Source organism: Protopterus annectens, chromosome 12.part0 (assembly GCF_019279795.1).
Source record: "Protopterus annectens isolate FY-2018-M chromosome 12.part0, PAN1.0, whole genome shotgun sequence".
NCBI classification, from domain to species: Eukaryota; Metazoa; Chordata; order Ceratodontiformes; family Protopteridae; genus Protopterus; species Protopterus annectens.
The window spans coordinates 437517641-437539536 of record NC_056746.1 but is presented as its reverse complement, the minus strand read 5'-3'; the positions used below and the strand labels follow the sequence as shown (position 1 = coordinate 437539536).

General features: G+C 40.7%; 1 protein-coding gene across 2 annotated transcripts in view; it reads right to left on the bottom strand.

Annotated features, from left to right (window-relative positions):
* The window catches only part of ELFN1 (extracellular leucine rich repeat and fibronectin type III domain containing 1), a 2453138-nt gene that overhangs the window by 211701 nt on the left and 2219541 nt on the right, over window positions 1–21896 (bottom strand). The window lies entirely within an intron of this gene.

Here is a 21896-nt window from a genome sequence, read left to right as displayed (position 1 = left end):
ATCTGGAGAAGTGCTCTGCAATATCACACATGCACTCATGTTAATGCACACAAGGTACCAATGTAATTCTATTACAGTTCATGTTGTTATGAATGACCTGAGATGAACCTGAATGGATTATTTGAAAAGAGACACAATTGATCTCTCAGAATATGTGTCACAACAGGTGTGTGCCTTGCAGAGAGCAGCATTCTACCTTCACCAAAGATGATGCCACAGTATGAACATAAAATTATTGATTTTAAAATTGGCTTAGTTTCTGGAGTCTCTCTAGGGGATCTAATATCTACCAGCTGGTCTACTTCAAAATTTCAAAGTTTCAAAACTTCAAATTTCTTACGGTCGAGACCATAAGAAATTCAAAGTTTTTGATGGGAGGACTTGGTCAACAGACCAAATTGCTTTGCAAACTGCACCCCCCCCCCCCCACACACACACACACAAGCACACTTTAAGATATTGGTTAAAACTTTATCCAGTCCCTTAAAGCCTTTTATATGCAAAGTCAAAAAGGCAAAATTACCAACATTGTGAAAAAGTCTATAAGCATCCTAAAGGTGTTAGTGCTCAGTGCAAAGAGCCTAAACAAAAAAATCCTTCAAGCATCCTCACTGTAGAAAATGTACACATTTGTGCTGTGGCAAAGACTTGGTTTAAAGCTATAGAAAGTACTCCATGAGGGCAAGGCTACAGTGCCTTCCACACATTTAGACCAATAACAGCACAGATTGGGGCCAAAGGTGGAGGTGTCTCAGTCTCTGTTAGCAAAGAATATATCTCCAGATTGGTTTAAAAGGATGACACCATGGAGCTCATCCATATGCAAGCCACCATAGATAAGGTCCTAGAGTCTCATGGCTCTAACCTAAACGTACTAGAGGTGCTCAGCTCGCCATCCAACCAAACACCCTATTCAAGTGGGACTTTAACTACCCCCCTATAGTCTATAAAACTTACACTGTCTGAAACTAGGCACAATGCTTACTGAACATTATTGACACAAACACCCTGGAACAGAGAGTGTATGCCCCAACCAGAGGATCAAGCATACTTGATCTGGTACTCACCAACATAGAAGAGCAATGCAGCCCCGCTTGTGTCATGTCTGCAATGCTGTCTTCTTTAAAATTAAAATCAGACTGACAGACCCAGCTAAACCAGTAACAGTAAGGAACTACAAGGCAAACCATATCTTATTAAGTGTCGGTTTGCCAAAATTCATGGCTCCCCCTAACCCCAAGAACACAACTACCTATGCAGAATTATTCACAAAGTCCCTGCACTCATGTGAATGCCTGCATAGACGCTGCATTACCTACCCAAACCAAACCCAAAACAAGCACTAAAAACAACCCCCACTGGTGGAATCTTCACCTAAACAGTGAATATAATAAAAGAGGAAAACTCCTGGCCAAAATCAGGAAGATCAACTCCCTTAAAGATAAGTGCTCTCTTATACAACTAAACAAGAAACTAAGAGGTCTAATTAAGTCTAACATGATTGTTTATGAGGTCAGGATAGCCTTGCAGGCTAATGATAGTCACAAGGTCTTCTTCAGCTAGGCCCAGACCCTTAAAGGTAACATACAGCAGTATGCTGAACTGGCAGTGAATGGTACCACCTTCATCAATCAGGGTGACATAGCAAATCTACTGGCTGATAAATTAAGCTCAAACTTCACTCCCCAATCCTCCTGAGCTCTACCAGCTGAAATCCCCTCCAACATACTTCACCCAAATTGTTAGCATAGACCAGGTGTTAACAACACTCAGTAAAGCCAAGAGCACTAGCTCTTTGGGTCTCAACAGTATCCTGGATTGCTTCCTGAGCAGTCTAAAACATGACCTATCAGGACTGCTTGAGGCACTGTTTAACTACAGCCTTGAAACAAGCTAAATTCCAAGTGAATGGCGGATAGCAACCATCATTCCCCTACAAGTGTGGATCATCAACCAACCCAGGGAACTACAGATCATCAGTCTAACAAGCCTAATATGCAAAGCCATGAAACAAAGTATCACAGAAATGATAAACAAGGACATTGGCAACCTACAGACAATGGATCCATCCCAATTTGCTTTTTATTAAGGGAAGGTTATGTCTACATAACCTGTTAGACTTCTTTGAGTGGGTCACCAAGGCAATGGATGATGGCAAAACAAAGTATACTACATATCTTACTGGCCAAGGCATTTGATGCAATACCCCACTCAGGCATTGTTTACAAGCTCTGTGAACTAGGCATAAATCCCTACATAGCTTATTGAATTGCCACTTGGCTCACAGACAGGACACAAGAAGTTGGAACCAAAGAGACCATTTCCACCATTTCAGTGGTGTACCCCAGGGATCCATGCTAGGCCTGCTTTTGTTTGACATCTAATTCAAGAAGTCAAGGCCAAGATCAAGGTTTCTGGCTCACCAAGTTCACAGATGTTTGTAAACTGGAAGTTATTATAGATTCCCCCAAAGACACAAATATCTTAAAAGAGGGTTTGACAAAGCCATAGCCTAAAACTTAATGCCAACAAATGTATTATAATGCCCTTGGAACACTGTCAACCCAAGTAAATTACTCCATTGATATAATACCCCTAAGAACTGACCCAGTCATAAGGGATCTGGGTAGATATGTGAACAGCAATCTGGGCTTTGACCAACCTGTAACTAAGACAATCATTGTGTGTTACTCAACTTATCGGTAAGGGTATGGCATCCAGGTCCAAGGAAGTTATAGTACCACCCTACTTGGCCCTTATCAGACTTGTCATTGAGTACAGTGCCCCCTTAGGCATGTACCTAACCAGACACTTGCAACAGCTGGAATGCCCAGACTTGTCATTGCGTACAGTGCCCCTTAGGCATGTACCTAACCAGACACTTGCAACAGCTGGAATGCCCAGACTTGTCATTGAGTACAGTGCCCCCTTAGGCATGTACCTAACCAGACACTTGCAACAGCTGGAATGCCCAGACTTGTCACTGAGTACAGTGCCCCTTTTGGCATGTACCTAACCAGACACTTGCAACAGCTGGAATACCCAGACTTGTCATTGAGTACAGTGCCCCTTAGGCATGTCAAGAGAATTCAGGATATAAATGCCCTGTTTTACACTGTTTGTCTAAAGGCTATGTCTCTGTCTTTAGTATCCTACAGGCTGCTAACAGGGGATCTTTACCTGACATACAGGGCTTCCTCAGGCCCAGTCCTGACTGATCTGTTACACATGAGCAAAAGAAGCAGTTCCAGAAACACTAAATAAAGGGATTTGAACTTCACTTGTGACATAAGCAGAACATGCTGGAGAGACAGCTATGTGTTCCAAAGGCTCCTCGTCCATCTAAATTAGACTTCATCCCTGATCCTGTTCAAATGAAAGCCTTGACAACTGGATGGAAAACTGTACATTTATCCACAGTCTGGCCCTCATATCCCTTAAGGACAGAGGCCAACAATAAAAGTATTATCCTAACTAACATCCCTATCATCCCCCTTACAATTCCCTTAGTGACCTCCTTACAAAAATGCCCCCCATACAGACAGGATATTTGGGACTGAAACAGTTTGGAGTGCATAGCTAGGCTTGTAAGGACCCTAGTGGTCACTTGCTTAGTAATAATCTGTGAACCTATGGACCTGTTATAGTACCATATGGAGTTGTCTGGGGTCTATATTACCTTATCAAACGATGACATGCATGAACGTTCTTTCATTGATTGGATAAGGTTGAAACCCCTAAAGAGTGAAGACACAGAATGGCAATTTAATCTCTACTCTGCAAAAAAAAAGTTTCAACACAAAATGAACTAGGGGGCTTTGCCCCCCCCACACCCCACAATGTGGGGGGCTATGTCCCTCACAAACCCATAGTGGAGGAAATGGAAAAGTCCCAAAGACGGCCAACCGATTTTTTTCCCTGGGAAAAAAATCGATGGTCCATGTCTTCGCTCTTTAGGAGTTTCGACCTTGTCAGATTGATGAAAGAGAGTTTGCTCTTTTTATCATTTGATAAGGTGATTTTAGACCCATTGTCTGCATGCATTGGACATATGTGTCAGGGCATAGTAATGCTCTGATGAGAAATGTTCATATTGCTTACAAACTTGATCATCTAAGTGGCACTAACATGTTTGGACCCTAGCATGGCATAAGCTGTGAGTATCTTTCAATCATTCACAACAGTTTATACATAAGACTGCAGAGTACCATTCAGGGCATTGGTGCATTGAAACATAACAGTCCAAGGTGTCAAGCCCTTATCTTTGAATCATGAAAAGGAATTTCACTTGCTGACAACTACACATCTAATATATGCAGTATGTACTATGTCTATGAATCTCACATACGCCGATTACCGCAATTTATCATTGGCTGATTCATTTGACTAATGCTCTCTTTTTTTCTCCTTTTTCTTTTCTTTGTTTTTTTTTTAAATACAGTAAAAGAACTATTAAACCTCCATTTTACTACTAAAGATCTAACACTAGTGTGGATGGATGTTGTACTAATAACCACAGTTGTAAGTCAAGCACTCTAAATCTGTGTAAATAAGTAAATCTGTGTAGAGACAGCCGATCAATTATTTCCAAAGCTGTGACTTTTCTCACAATTCCAAATGTTATTAAACTTCCTGGTCCAGAGATTATAGCAGTACAAATATTTCAGTTAAAATAATTTCCGTTGTGTAGCTTATTTGGAGTCCACTATGGTTTATGCAATAATTATTGTGTCAAGATGAAATACTTTTAAATAAGTATATTAATTTAAAGAGGATTTACATTAAGTGGTTTAAGTTAAATTGTCCAAACTTCTTTTGTGCAAGTCTTTATATTTTTTCTCAGTGATTATAAAAATGTGCTTTTATTCAAATTAAAAACAGGGTGTTTTTTCTTTTTTTTAAATGAAGCACTTTACATTAGCAAGAAACTGAAGAGTGAATAATGACAAATAATAATCATATCATTTTTTCAAGGCAATTGAATTATATCTATAATAAACAAGTTCTTTGGAAACAACATTCAAAATAGGAGACAAGTGGAAAACAAAATGATGCACACCTACCAGTGTTATAATAAATAAATGGTTAATGGCTGTAAAGCTGAAAATAGACAAACCAAATCAACAAAATCAATGTCCCAGAGTCGAAAAATTTGCACAGTAGCCACCCAAAAATGTCAAAAAAGAAATGCAATGTCAATTGAATAAAATGAAATGAGTCAGTGATTAAATAAAGAAAAGTCTAGCAATGCACCTTAACAGGTACTCAATTGCAGAGTAATGCTTATCGGTCTAAATATAGTCACCCAAAAAGAATCTAAAAAGGGAAATCCACACTGCTACAGACGCCAATGGTTAAATTGCTATTCTAAAAATCAAACAAATCATTTGAAAATAACATTAAAGTCAAACATTTTTCCTGAGATGTGAATGTGCACTCAGAATGTAAAAGTACCACAGCAACATAACTTCATCTTCCAGAACTATCTTTAAACAACTTGTAGATTTGAAGCTACAATCTATTCCAAAAATCAAAGAATGCAGAAAGCAATACCAACCATGAGAGTGACAGAACCAAAACCTATAACTCTGAAAATCAAATCTAGCAGATTTGTTTTTTTTGGGGTGGGGGTTTAGCAGCACATAGCAGACTGTCAGCTATCTGCTGCTGACTTGCAGGTATTCCTGTCTCATAGGAGAAGAAGGAAAGATTTGTTTCTTCTAGGAATAATTAAAGGCATGCGGGCTATAATTACATAGTTCCTTCCCCAAATTTTCTTGTACTGGGTTACCTGAGCTGTTGTTGTCACAAAGAAATATAATTTCAGTGCTCCACAGATAAGAAAGCAAGATTACTTGTTTTCAAGATAAGAAATCTGCAGGGTTCCACCCAAACACACATAAAACACTTTGCATCCACCTATATTTCTCAATATCCTTCTGCAAGAGATATTATCAGAAGCAAACTAAGTCAGGAATACTTAGAAATGGATATGATTGATTTGAGGTGTTAACACAAAATACGTATGCAAAGAACTTTCAAAAGTAAAAAAAAAGTGGTTAATTTCAATGTCTTGCAAGTTTTCTGAGCTTTATCTCAACATTTCACTTAATAAAAGTTATTTGAAATAAAGAAAATTATAGCATAGGGCACTTAAAAATATACTTCCATAGTGCTATGTAATAGGCTGTTTAAACAGAAAATGCTGCTTTAAAAACTTACGACTTTTTGACTTGTTTTAAACCTGTTTTAAATGTAAGTTGCTAATCTTTTATCAGTACTTCCTAAAAATGTTATGACACTAGAATCAGTTATAATGTATTAGAATCCTTCACTGCAGTGTTATCTGATCTATAAATGTAAACCTTCCAACATTTTTTTTTGGTCTGCATCTAACAGCCTGGGGAAATTAAATTTATTGAAAACCTGAAAAAAATGTTATTTATAAGCTAGGATATCTTGAATTGAATGCCTTTTGTGCACCTGAATTTGTTGCACATAATGTTGAAACTTTGGCTTTCATGAACTTTCTGAGAGACTGAAGTAAATATATCAGCACAAGAGATTGAGTCATCTCTATCTCTTCATCAGACTAATTTATTTTAAACAAACAGCGAAACCAACATCTAGAAATTACTCTGGGGTCAACTCCTAAATCCATTCAGCTATGGTGATTCAAAAAGCTGTACATTGGATATGACTAAGAATATAGCAAGAGGACTGCGGTGGTGGTGCTGCGGTAGCGTTGTCACCTCACAGTAAGACGTTGTCCTGTTCGATTCTCAGCTAGAGCGTCTTCTGTGTGGAGACATGCATGAATGGGTGTACCTTCATTGAAGGTTGTGCATCAGGGCTTGCAACTCAGCATGTAAAAATCTACTGCCAATCATTAGCGGACCGGAGTTCTGCTGTGGTGACCATTAACCGGGAAAAGCCTAAAGACACAAAAAACATTTGAAAGAATGGCTCAATTTTCCCATTTTATAACCCAGTCATAAATAATAGAATTCTTAAAGAGCTGTATAAGAGATATGAATAAAATGATGCCAGGTAGGTAAACTAGTATGATGAGTTCTTTAAGTGGGACAGTAGAAGTTGTAAGATTAATGGTGTCGCTATTAGTGGTTTATCTGTCAAGGCATATAAGATGAAGGCAATTGCAGTATGGCTTGTGGAGGCACAGACCAGATGTGATAGGTTTATGTGGAATGGAGAAAAGATATAGGAATGGTATAGAAATAATGGAGGTGTGGTACTTGTAGGATTGTGGGATATGCCTGAGTTTGGAAAGTATGCAGTGGAAGTGGATGTGGTCCAGCGATTAAGGGGTATGGAGAATAAAGGGGTGAACTGAAAGAAATGAGGCAACAATGATGAAAAAAGCAAAAAAAAAATGTGTTCAAGGAAATAGAGAAGGCAATGGAAGATGAAAGAAAAATTATCTGAGGGAGGAGAAAAGGCTGAAGGGATCACATGGAGTTAGGATTAGGGATGTGATGAGTGAGCAACAGGAATATATGATTAGGAAGGCATTGAGAGAATGAAACAAAAGTAGATTGATCTACATAAAACAGGTTCAAGAAGAGAGGAATACAGAGTAGCATATCCCCTTTGAACGGGTAAACAAGGGATTTTAATTAAAAGGTGGTGATTGGTTGGTGTACAGTTGAGTGACAGGATGGATATGCACAGGGAAGAGGAAGGACAGAGCGGAAGTGAAAAGAAGGTAAAAGAAAGGGATTTAACTGGTGGTGACATGGAAAATGAAATAGGGCAATTACATAATGAGCTGTGAGCTGTAGAAGAGGTAACTATCTTTACTGAATTAAGAGAAAGGTGAGGTAGGTGAGATTGATGAGATATGGCCTAAATAATTGAGAATAGGAAACAGTTTGAATGTATCAAGGTCACTGTGGGACCACTGGATGAGATCATTACACACACAACAGAAGAAAGGAGGCCAGCCGGACAGCCCACAGTGCTAGAGGTGTGTGGAAATGTAGGTAGGTAACATTTGTATGTGGTGGGGATACAGAAATGAAAGGAATGTGAATAAAACTATCTAATAAGGATGTTAAAGAAGGATTTTAGTAAACATTTTCAAAGAAGATGAAGGACAGGTGATGTGGAGAAAGGAAGAAAGCAAAGAGATGTTATTAATAGTAGGAGTAGCTAAAGTATGGCAACAGGAGGTTAATTTTAAAGGACAAAACTAGAAAGTGCAGTAGAAGTTAGGTAAAACAATTAAAAACCAGATGGTATGAAGTATAGAGAAGCAGACAGCAAACAGAAGGGTGCGGGTAGTGGGAGGAGGGAAAGAATAGTCATGAACATGATAATATGAAAGAAAAACAGACTAACAACTTAAGGTAAAGGTCAACATGGGAAAGGACAATATTGTAAGGAATCATATAGACTCACTGAAGGTAGTTTTAGCATTGGTAAAAAATTCAAAAACTTCTTGCCAAAACTACTTTTTGCTAACATAGGAAAAAAAATGTTTTTTATGGGGGAGGGGGATAGTTAGTTTTGGCAAACAGCATTCAGACATTTTATATTTGAACTAATTTCAAGGATTTGACAAGCTCCTATACTGCAAACTAAATACTATAAACTTTTTTGTGTGCTAATATATAGCATAAATGTGTATATAAGGAATGATTTAATAACAGTAACATAAATATACTTGTGCCTTTCGGCTTTTCCCGGTACTATTGGATCTTATATATCTGTATAATATATGTATGTATATATATATATGTATATATATATATATATATATATATATAAAATATATATATATATATATATATATATATATATATATATATATATATATATATATATATATATATATATAAAATATATATATATATATATATATATATATATATATATATATAAACAGATACACACACACACACACACACACACACACACACACACACACACACACACACACACACAAACACACACACACACACACACACACACACACATTGGTTTTTTGTAAGGGAAACGTGTTGAACTACATATTTGAAATTGTAATGATAAATATATCTTTGCAAATAAAAATGATTTAGAGAAAAAAAAAAACTTACTTAACCTGTAGGTGTACTCAGAAACAACTAGTGCACTGTATTCTATACTGCAATATGCAAAATAGCTCAGTATGCAGCAAAGCTCGGGTAGGGGGTGATTCACAAATGCATACAGCACATTTACGCTACCATGGAAAATAGAGTAGTATGTATCGTATGCAAATGATTTCCTAATGACATGGAACTGATACACTGATGACAACTACTACATATGCAAATGATGACTGCACACATGGTAGCATGGTTCAAAAATGTATAAAAATACAGCAATGAGCTGTGGTGATCAACTTTATCTGTGAATAAGATTATCACTTGTGCAATGGTTTCAGGAATAGCATATACTTAGCCACTTTGGAAGCCAGTGTTGTATGCTACTGCCCTCTGCATCACAGAAGAATTCATCAGTGGCTATGCCTTTACTTTCACATGGAAGACATGGCTGTGTATCACCATGTGTACAGGAATATCATACAGCATTCAGCTAACTGGTGTCATCCTCATATGGCAATCAAGGGGGATGAGTGAAATGACTATCATTGTTGACACAAAGGTTTGTGCAGCATTAAGCATTTTTGCTATGGGGACCTTCCCCCTTCAACTGGGGACATGCAAGGAGTTTCACGATCATCAGCCTTACAAATGCTGCATTAGTCCCTAGATGTTATGGTGATGCATATGGAGGAGCAGATGTGGTTCCAATGGACAGGAGAAATGATGACCGCCACCCTTCACGCATTCTATGACATAGCTTATTTCTCTGAGATCTTGCTGAGCCATTGATTGGATTCACACTGCCATCAAGGCCTTACCTGGTCCATATGGTGTCTTATATATCAGCAAGAATTATTTACACTCCATCAGCTGCCAGTTGTTCTGCAATGCACAGGGTATATAATGTATCTATGCACTATTCAGGCATTGCCCATCTTTCCCACATGTGGCACAGATGTGAATATTACCAGCATTTCATACAAGGGGACTTTCCACAGGATCATTTAGTTTGTAGGTGAATGCATTACTAATCCTGGAGCCCATGATAGTCAAGCAACAAGATGGTATGTAGCAGACCAATCATAATGGTGTTTGCTGTTATGTGTTATCAGTGATGCTACATATGTCTTGGAGCCATGGTTGATTAATCCCGTCTACACACCTCAGACAGAGGAAGAGAGGGCATACAACACTGTACTTTCACAGACACAGAACATTGTCAAGAGTTTGTTTAGAGTGCTGACGTCCTACTTTTGCTGACTGGATGCATCTCGCGATGCATTGTAGTATATTTCCTGGTTGAGCAGCAGTCTGTGCCATGCTGCACAACATTGCACTACATAAGCAGTTACAGGAAGGGGGAGATCATAGCACACTAGCTGAAACTGATAAGGAAGTGCCTGGCCTACAGCTATGGATCACAGCAGGATAAACATAAAAAAAAGTGATGCATGCATTTTCATACCTTGGCTATGCAGTATAGTACAATGAACAGCAATTCTGTACATCAGGCTTTACCTAAGTTGCATCAGCCAGTGGGTGAGCAGGCTACAGTCATCATTTGTACAGGGGGATATTGGAATGGGATAGCAGTAGCATATGCCAAAGGTGAAAGGTCAGACCTATGGTAGGCCTGAACACAGTTTGAATACAATGAAGTTTCAAAGATCATGCCCTGTGGTAATTATATGGAGCTTTCAGTAGTGGAATCTTCATCCTATGTACCAGCTGTCTTTGTAGGTGCTGGTGTGAAGCCATGTGCTTCAGGAGAAGGGGATACTGTCTGGGATCCAAATGCATGATTGTTACCATGTTCCCCTAGCATGTGATCATAGCAGATGGCTGGCTATTAGTACAGTCTGTCCAGCCATGGGTATATATGATGTTGAACACTGTAAAACTCCGGAACTCTGATTGTGATTTTTGGGATGAGCTTACATTAGAACCTGGCAAATGTGTATGTCCATGGGACATTCCATGGCCATGGATGGAGGTGACAATATAGCCAGAAGAGTCCCTCTTATCCATCTCAACGTGGGTGGCTGGGGTGAAAGCAAGCCAGTGGAGGTAACCATGTGTGCAAAGTGGCTATTATCATCTGTGATGTGCAACTGTCCTCTGCCTCAATTATGCTCCCATGTGCAAGCAACTTTTAGGACCCACTAATCCTGCCAAAAGATCTTCCATTCCCTGCAATGGTTGAAGGTAGCCATTGAGGCTATGGACATGTTCGTGCAGGCAATGAAGCTCACTAAACACCTCTGACATGCTCTGAATATTATCCACCTGTGCCTGGATTGCAGCCCTGTAAATCCTCTAGTTGATGTATGGGATAACACTGATATCATATGTGTGTGCGTGTGTGTCTGTGGGTGTGTGTGAGTGTGTGTGTGTGTGTGTGTGTGTGTGTGTGTGTGTGTGTGTGTGTGTGTGTGTGTGTGTGTTTGTGTGTGAGTGTGTGTGTGTGTGTGTGTGTGTGTGTGTGTGTGTGTGTGTGTGTGTGTGTGTGTGTGTGTGTGTGTGTGTGTGTGTGTGTGTGTGTGTGTGTGAGCGCACATGCATATGTATGCACTTTAGAGGTTGTGCATTCCTCAGACTCTGGTGGCATTTCTACTACCTATGAACCATTTGTGGCATAAACATGGACATGGCATCATTTTAAACTAAACACTGGTGATACATGTGGGCCACCCTGGGCATCTGCAGTTTCCTCAGATGTGCAGGAGGTGAATGTTTCTTCTTTTGTTAATGTCACAGACAGTGTCCCTTTGCCCTCTGATTGTGCCATGTGCACAATGGCATTGTTGTCAGACTCTTGAGATTTGCTGACCTCTGGCATGTGCAGACCTGTCCTTTTGGATCTTCTGCCAGCATGTGAAAGATGATGTAACCATGAGTAAGCTGGTACATGCATGACCCCTACCACCAGCTGGCTTCACACAGACAGCCGCATGCCAGATATTTACATAGGCTATGAGCACTTACATACCTGATGGTGCAGGATGCATAGTTTATTGTGCTGAAGTTTCTGGGTGAGAGAAATGAAGTATGGAATGTGTGAGTACACTGTACAGAGGTGCTCACCAGGACTGGCTTCCAATAGCACATCAAACAACTTACCTGTTGCATCCCAAATAGATATGAGGGCAGTCGTTACCTGCACTGCAGGTGTTTGTAGCTGGAGCACTGCTACTCCTCGTTGAGAGTAAAGCACATGGTTAAGTCTGTGTAGATGAAATCAATGAGCATTCAATGTGCTACATGATAGACATTTCCCAATATTCACCTGGGATCACCTCAACAGACTTGGACACTCCTGATCAATACAGCTCCCACATTAGGACCATCTCCAAGAATGAGCACCATGTCAGTGCTACCACTGAATGTTATTAGGAGCAGCTCTGTCTCTGTGGCTGTGAGCTGACAGTGCATTAAGTGAGCAGCTGTCTCTTGTACCTTGTTCCTTCCAAATAATACCATGTTTTGAAGTAGACCCGTGGGGTCATGTCTGCTAACAGCATTTATCTGCTGTACTGTTATCCTGCTATGTGTAAAGGCAATCAATATAACATCTGAAAGCAGAACTGTTTCCTTTGCTGATGCACCTGCACCCGTGTGGTCATGTCTGCTGCACCTGCATCCCTGTGTGGTCGGGTCTACTTCAAAACACCAAATTACTATAACGCTGAACCACAAAACATTGAGAGCATAACATCAAAAGGTCAGAACACTGAAAAGTTAGAACATCAAAATTACATAACAATGAAAATTTAAATCATTGAGTCTTATATCATCAAAGGTATTAAATGGTTATGGTTTGAAGTGTTAATTTTGTGGTATCACTTTAAGAAGTTGTATTATGTAGTAAACAAACATGGCCGATAGTATGTTTTGCAGTTTAAGAGAAATTCTCAGGTTGTATAGTAAAAGTTCATCAGATGACGGTTAAGCATTGTTGTGTCTGAGTGATGGATTTATTAGTGTAAAAGAAGTCGGGTTAGTGTTGTGGAAAGTGATGGGATAAGTGAGTAGGGGAGCAAGTTTTTATTTTGGCTGAATGTACGTGTTGTCAGGAAAATAGAGGTACATGTTTGAGATATTATTTGTATATTCCGTATGGAGATTGCAATTCAGTGGGAGATGGGAAATTTACCTTGTCTCAACTGTAGTGTGATCCTGGAGTTGGTATATTTAATTTGCAGGGGGTGTGGGGGGCACAGAAACATTGAAACAAGGGTGTTTGTCGGTTTAGTTATGTTTAAGGAGGAGGGTGTATTACTAATATGTGCATCGTAACATTCAATGTTATGGGATGCGAAGATTTAAATTTGCAGTGTTATGTAGTTTTATTGTATTAAACTTTCAGTGTTCTGAACTTTTGATACTATGGTCTCGATTCTTTGTGGTTCAATGTTATAGTAATTCAATGTTTTGAAGTAGACCCGTGGGGTCATGTCTGCTAACAGCATTTATCTGCTGTACTGTTATCCTGCTATGTGTAAAGGCAATCAATATAACATCTGAAAGCAGAACTGTCTCCTTTGCTGTAAATTTCTTAATGTGCTGTCATTCTTTTAGGCTCTTAGATTTATAGGTATAAATTAGGCTAACAACCACCAGGGCCTTTATAAACCTAGCTGCACAACCCATCACAGTTGTGCCCCTATGTATTGTGGACATTTATTAGTAGCTGCATATTAGTTACAAAGTTCCTAATGGTTACATAGGAGGTTTATGTCATTTTGGGCATAGTATCTGTCTGCCGCTATCAAAGATTTGGGGACCAAACCTGTGGTAAATTTCTGATTTCCCTTCATCAGTCAAGGTTACACTTAAATGGAATTAGAGATGGACTCTGCTTCACATAGATGGGGAGCCTGTTCCAAAGCTTGGGGATCCTCTGAGACACATATTTGTCTCACCAGCATGTCTTATTTATTTCACAAGCAAAATTTAAATCCTTGGCTCTAGTGGTTCTGATGCTGTTTGTTTTGTGGATGTGCAAAAGGTCCATCAGAACTGGATCTGAGGAAGTCTTGTATGCCAGGCATATATCGCATCTTAGAAACCTGTAGGAGAATAAGTATAGAGACAGAGTTTTGACATGATCCATGTAGGAGAATGTGTTTATACCCTGGATTCTCCTGGTAAAGACCCTTTGCATACATTCCAACTGTTGCATATATGATCAGGTACATGCTGAATAGAGCATTATACTCAATGATGGGTTTGATAATGGCCACATAAAGTGGCACATAACTTCCTTGGACCCAGATGCCATGCCTTCACTTATAAGTTGGGCAACATAGAATGATTTCCTTACTACCTTGGTCACATATGGTCAAAGGCCAGATTACTATCTATATATGGTTCCCAGATCCCAGGCTACCAGCTCAACATTTAGGGGTTTCTTATCGATGGAATAAGTAGCCTTGGTGTCCTTTTTCCCAAAGGCGCTATAATGCATTTTTTAGTATTTAGATTTAATCTGTCATTTTGAAACCAATCATTTGTCTGTGTTAGACCTTCTTGTAAAATGTTTGTGTCAGGGGGGAATCTGTGATAGCTTCCAATTTGTCATGTGTGAACCTAGTCAGCCAAAGATCCCTACATTAGCCTCTACCTCTGAGAAGTAGGTACCAAATAAAATTAGTTCTAGCATAGAGCCCTGAGGTACCCTGCTGGTGACTGTTCTCTCAGTGGAGATGGTCTCATCAAGCCTGACTCCCTAAGTCTGTCTGTGAGCCAAGTGGCAATCCAATGAGTTATGCAAACATTCATGCCCAATTTCGAGTTTGTCAACTAAACTCGAGTGGGGTAATGTATCAAATGCTTTTGTTAGCTCCAAGTAGGTGCTATGCACCATTTTTCCCTCATCCATTGCCAGGAAGACCTTCTCAAAGAAGTCCACCAGGTTTAGTATGCATGACCTTCCCTTGACAAAGCCACACTTGGTTGGGTCCAGTGTCTGAAGGTTGCCTATGTCTTTACTGATTTCCATGATAATGTATTTCGTAGATTTGCATATTAGACTAGCCAGACTAATTGGTCTGCAGTTTCTGGAGTCATATGATGTTCCTCTCTTGTGTAGTGGGATTACATTGCCATTCTCCATTTCCATAGTACAAAGCCAGTGGTCCTGGTGGGTCAGCTTTCAAGCTATTTGGAAGACATGCATGGATATTGTCTTGAAACACTCATGATATTTTTTTGTTTTTAGTGAGTGCCACCTGGACCTGCATCTTGCTAAAAGTTGGAGGGAGTGAAGTCTGAGCTGAATTTGTCAGCTAAAAGATTTGCTATGTCGCTCTCCTCAGTGAAGGTGGCACCACTGACCACCAGTTTGGCACACTACTGCTCTAGAAGGCCTTGTGGTTATCTTTAGTCTGTTAGGCTATCTTGACCTCATAACTGGTCTTGTTGGACTTAATTAGTGCTCTTAGTTTCCTGTTTAGTTTAATTAGAGAGTTTTTATCATTATGTGAGTTGCTCTTCCTGATTTTAGCCATGACTTTTTACCTTTTGTTATATAACCTATTAAAGTTAGAATTCCACCAGTATAGTTTGTTTATAGAGTTTGGCTTACATATAGTAGGTGCAGCAGCCTCTATATAGCCATTTACATGGTTGTACAATGTCTCACTAAACAATTACAAATAGGTTCTTATGAACTCGGGGTGAAGAGAAGCACTGAATTTGACAAATTATTGCTTAATATGATGTAGTTTGCTTTGGAATACTTCCCAACTGTTTCAAGGTTTTCTGGTATTACAGAGTTGATTTTTATTTCTAAGGAGACAGCTTTATGGTACAACCTCATCAGTGAGTATGCTGGGGGGTTCCCAGTCCTGTATGTTTAAACCTCTGGTTAAGGGTATGTGTGTTAATAAAATCCAGGAATCATTGTTCCATAAGACTTCGGTAATGTATTTTTCCCAGTCTAAACAGGGGTAGTTAAAGTCTTCCATGAATAGGGCATTTGGTTTAATGGTGACTGTCTCCAGTAGGTCTTGGTACAACCTAAGGGATTCTTAAGACATAGAAGGTGACCTATAACTTACTAAGGTATGGTACTTCGTCTATAGTAATTTGCTCATGGATAAACTCTAGGGCATCACCCTGTTTAACTAACCTAGAGGTATACTTGTTCCTAATAAAGATTGAGACTTCTCCACCCTCTATCCCTGTCTGTGCAGCTGTTGGTCTACTTATGTGGAAGGCACAGAAGGCTTGCACCACCAGAGTAATTTCTGCAGATTTAAACTCTGACTCCATAACAGACAGTTGTGATGTCTATATTTTCCAGGGGCAAGGAGAGCTTGTAGGGTATGGAGTTTCTTATTTAGGCTCATTGTACTGAGCAGTATAACCTTCAGGTTTCTTTGGGTTTTACTGGCTATGCCTATAGGTTTAACAATTTGGAATTGCCTAAAATCTTTTCTAGGGGTTGGATAACAGTTTTAGCCTATATTCAGAAGCTGGAGTAGGAGCAAACTAAACTTTGCAAAGCAACTTGGTTTGTTAACCCATGGCCTCCCACGCTGACAAATATTGAATCCTCCTGGAAAGACACCAGAAACTAACCCAATTATTGAAGTCAGTCATCTTTTGTTTGTACTGTGGTACCATTCTTGGTGAGGGTAGGATACTGCTCAATGCAAGGCACATACCTACCTGAGACAGATATTTAGAGAGATCAATAATGTATCTCTTCATATAGTCTAGGGAAGTACATCTCAGGTCATTTACACTCACATGGGCTATGAGAGAATCATACCACTACCTGTACACAACACTAATGATAAGACACATAACTCTCCTAAACAGTGTGCCACTCAACCAAAGCCCTTAAGGCAAAACAGCAGTCCCAACACAATAGTCATAGGTGACTCGATAGTGAGGCACACAGATGTCCAACTCACTAGGCTGAATAAGGTGAGGGTAACAGTCAGTTGCCTGTCAGGTGCCAGGATCCACCACATAATGCACGCACTCAGGTCCCTCAACAACAGGTACAAATATGACTCTGTCTTTGTACATGAGGGTGTGAATTACCTGTGACGTACCTCCCTGGACTACATGAAAAGAGACATGGAGGAGCTTTCGGATTATGTAGCCCAGCGGGTATGACCCTAGCCCTGTGCAGCATCCTACCATCACCCAGAATGATAACACAGTACAAGCAGAAAATGGTTGATTTCAACATTTGGCTAAGTTTCTGGTGTCATTCTAAGGGGATCCAGTATCTGTCTGCCTGGGATGAGATGACATGATTGACAGACCTAGATGCTTTGCCAGAGATGGCCTGCATCTGTCACTCCTGGGCTTCCAGATACTGGTCAAGGCTCTTGCCACCCCTATAGTGCCTTTTTTATGTGGTGTTTCAAAGACCAAATTATCACCATAACAGGTACAAACAAATGCAATCTGAGGGTCATGCTGCTCAATGCTAGAAGTCTACATTTCAAAATGCACACACTCAAAGCACTCCTTAAAATGGAGAACATTGACATTTGTGCTGTAACAGTGACCTGCTTCAAGACAGCAGAAAGCACCCCTGAGCTACCGGATTATAACTCATTCCACACCTTTTGGCCCCAGAACTTGGACCGAAGCTCCAAAGGCAGTGGTGTTTCCATATTCATAAAGGATGCACACACCTCCAGACTGGTAGCCCAACATAATGCATCAGAAATAGTTCAGGTGCAGCTAACATTGGATAGGACAGTGATTCAGGTCGTAGCCTGCTATAGGTCCCCAACCCTGTCCCAAGACTCACACTCCAAACTCCTAAGCACCCTGGAGAATATTAGGGACCAACCTAACACTCTCTTAGTAGGCGACTTCAACTACCCCTCCATTAATTGGGTAAACTATTCATGTACTAATACACTTCCCAACGTTTCCTGGAGTTCATTAATTCCAATGCCCTGGACAAGCTCGTTCTTACCCCCTCTAGATGTAGCGACATCCTTGACCTGGTCATTACTAACATGGGCGACCGTTGCTCTACATCAATAGTCAGTTCCTCCCTGGTTAGATCCAACCACAAACTAATCACCTTGGAAATTCACATCCCTCTCACCACCCCGCAAAGGTAACCACCATGAAAAACTTCTCCAGAGCTAACTTTGAGGTCCTAAAAACAGAGGTGACTAACTTCACTGTACCCATGCAAATAGAGAATAGTTGCGTGACTGCAGAATCATACACCAATATACTGTACGAACACATTCACAAATGAATGGATCTCGCCATACCCAATAGAACCAAGATGGTCTCCTCCAAAAAAAGGAAGCCAATCTGGTGGTCCCCCTGCCATAAATAAACTCTACAACAGAAGGAGAAAACTTATGCAGAATAAGGTGAAGTCCCAAGACTGGAAAAACTCCCTTATCAGCTTTAACAAAAACATGAGATCCCTCATCAAATTCTCTAAAGCTAGCTATGAAAACAGAATTACAGCAGATAGTAAAGACAACCACAAGACCTTCTATAGTTATGTAAAGAATCTCCATGGCAATACCCAGATGTGCTCTGAGCTACTGTACAATGGTACCTCCTACACCGAGCCAACAGTTATTGCCAGTATACTGGCTGACAAATTCAATGCCAACTTTACCCTCCCCCCCAAAGGACCAGTCACAATACCAGTAAATTGCCAGGCACCCAGTATTACTGCTCCACAGGTTAAAACAGCACTGTCCAAGGCCCAGAATACAGCTTCTATGGGACCTAACAATATCCCTGGTTGTGTTCTACATGAACTACAGAGTGAACTGGCACCTCAGTTGTGTGCCCTGTTCAATCACAGCCTCACCTCAGGCTCTGTCCCTACCAAATGGTGCACTGCTACAGTCATCCCTCTCCACAAATGAGGAGCGACTACAGACCCTGGGAACTATTGCCCCATTAGTCTGATGAGTCTGATATGCAAAGCTATGGAACTTACATCATGGACCTAATAAATAAGGATATAGAGAGTCTCTAAACTCTGGATCCTATGCAGTTTGGTTTTGTGAAGGGCAGATCATGCCTGCTCAACTTGGTCAACTTCTTTGAGTTAGTCACCAAAGCTGTGGATGAAGGCAAGGTGGTTCATACAGCCTACCTTGACCTGGCCAAAGCTTTTGATACCATTCCCCACTCAGGAATCATAGAAAAACTCACTAAGCTTAGCATCAACCCCTATATTACTAGGTGGGTTGCAAACTGGCTCACAGATAGAACCCACAGTGTGAAAGTAGGTGACTCTAAGTCAGACTGCTGACCAGTCACAAGTGGAGTCCCAAAGGGTTTGGTCCTGGGTCCTCTCCTGTTTGAATCTACTTCTCTGATGTCCAAGCAAACACAAAGGGACTCTGGCTGACAAAGTTCACAAACAATTGCAGGTTTGGAGATATTATTAACTCCCCAAGTGATGTTGACATCCTACAGAATGGCCTCACTGAGACAAATGACTGGTGTCAGGACCATGGCCTTAAGCTCAATGCCAAAACAGGTGTCATCATCCCCTTTGAGAAAAACCTGGTTCCCATGAATTACCATATTGATGGTAGCCCACTGAACGCAGAAGGCATTATAAGAAATCTGGGAATACAGGCTGACAGCAACCTCTCTGTTGATCACCACATTGCCACGGTGGTCAGAAAGTCCTTCTATGTGGCACATCTCATTACTAAGCATTTTGCATCAAGGAAGAAAGAGGTCATTGGACAGACTCAAACAACTCCAACTATTCTGTGTCTGATATCGTCTACTTAGAGGCGATCTCTGCTTGACTTACAAAGCCATGTCTGACCCAGCTCTGCTAGAAATGCTACATATAAAGGAATCCCAATCCCTCCGCACTACACGCTCCAGATACTTCAACCACATTACCACAATTAACAGAACATGCTGATGGACAGGTTCACAACCCAGAGACTGCCCATGCTATAGAACAGACTTCCCATACATTTCAAGCAGAGCACCTCACTGGCCCTCTTCAACAGAAATCTTGATGAGTGGATGGAAAACAGAAAATGCACCCGAGGATAACTCCAGTGGCTCTACCTGACAGAGGCACTGGGAACGAAGGTCGGGTGGCACTATGACAGGGTAATCCTATGGCTAGGCTTGTAATGGCCCCAGGGCCATTAGACTAGTACACACCTCTAAACCTATGTGGTGTGGTGACTTGAGTTCATGCATAACCTGCTGGATCCTGGCTCCAGATAAGTAACTGACCATTATCTTCTCCTTGTTCATTCTGGTCAGTGGGACACATACCCCTATAACATGTTAGTGCAAGAAATCTGGACAAAGTATGACATATTGGGGGGGGCAAAGGCACAAAAATAGCAACAGATTTTAAATGCTGTTCTTATAAAGTTAGAAAGTTGCTGGAATAATAGGGTTTGTGTTAACATGCATTTCCTGAAGGAAATGTACACCATTATTTAGTGACTCAATCATCAGATTATCCCAGTGATTTTCCAGAAAATTACAAATTTTATGAACAGACCAAAAATATGAGGCAAAAATACAGGCATTATGTGAAAATCTGGACAGTTGAAAGGTATGGTGGGCCATCTGTGTGTTGTACAATGGAGTCCCTTATGACAAGAGTCCTGGGTAAAGTGTTGGCTTGTGTTGTGGGCTTTGCTCTTGGGTCTCCACTTGGTGTATGTGTATGTGTGATGTTTGGTGTTTCTTTTGGTCAGTGCTTTAGAGGTTGCTCAGCATATGTGTTGCCATTTTTTGGCACCTTTGCAGCTCTTGTACACCTAGGATAAGTGTGTGTATACAAGACTGTCAATGTTGGACAAAATCACTGCCCTACTGTCCCAACCCCCCCCCTCCCCATGGTAGGTGCTTTCTTAAGCAATGCAATGACATATCTGCTGTAACACTATGCCACACATTGTTGCATACTGGCATGTTGTCCACATACACTAGTCCTCACTGCCTGGTACAGCACAGTTTTTGTTCACAGAGCTGCATGCTCAGCATCCAGTGCATTTGGATGGGTATCATAGCCTCATTGTGCTCACACTGGATCCCAATCTCTCACATACATGTTAGCTGTCATGCCTGTTTCCCCTGGTCCACACAGATATCCCACCAAAGGACTATGACATGTGAGATTTAGATTACTGTTTACAACTCAGGGAAACAGCAACCAGTCTGACTGCTCTCATGGCCTTGCTGTTTGGATGTGTCTTCCATCCCGCCTCAGCTTTATTAAATGTTCTGCTTGTTTCTTGTGCCCTAATTACCACAACATAGTCTGTCATACCCCTGCCAGGGCAATTGCAGTGTTAACACATAGTAATCAGTATTGTGTTACACCTGTGTTTTGCAACAATTAGCCCTGTGTTTGCCTCTGCAATGTGGTGTACATTACCTGTGCTCCTGTCTGCTGTATCCATGCATCCATCCACAACCACTTTTTCCCATTTTTGCACTTGGGATCGGGGCATCACTTCAACAGTGACAATCATCTACAGCCAAGGTTTACACCCCCGGGTGGCTAGCCCTGCCATGGTAGTTCATCCACACCACACACTTGCACCTATGACCAATTTAGAGTGTCCAATCCAACTACTGCATGTCTTTGGAATGTGGAAGAAAACTGGAGCACCTGGAGGAAACCCAAGTGAACACAGGGAGGACATGCAGACTCTACATAGAAGGCATCCCAGCCAAGAATTGAACAGGGAAACATCTTGCTACGTGGCCTCAATGCTACACACTGCACCACTGTGCCACCAGCTGATGTATATTTCCTGATCATTTGTTATAGTTCAATATCTTATGATT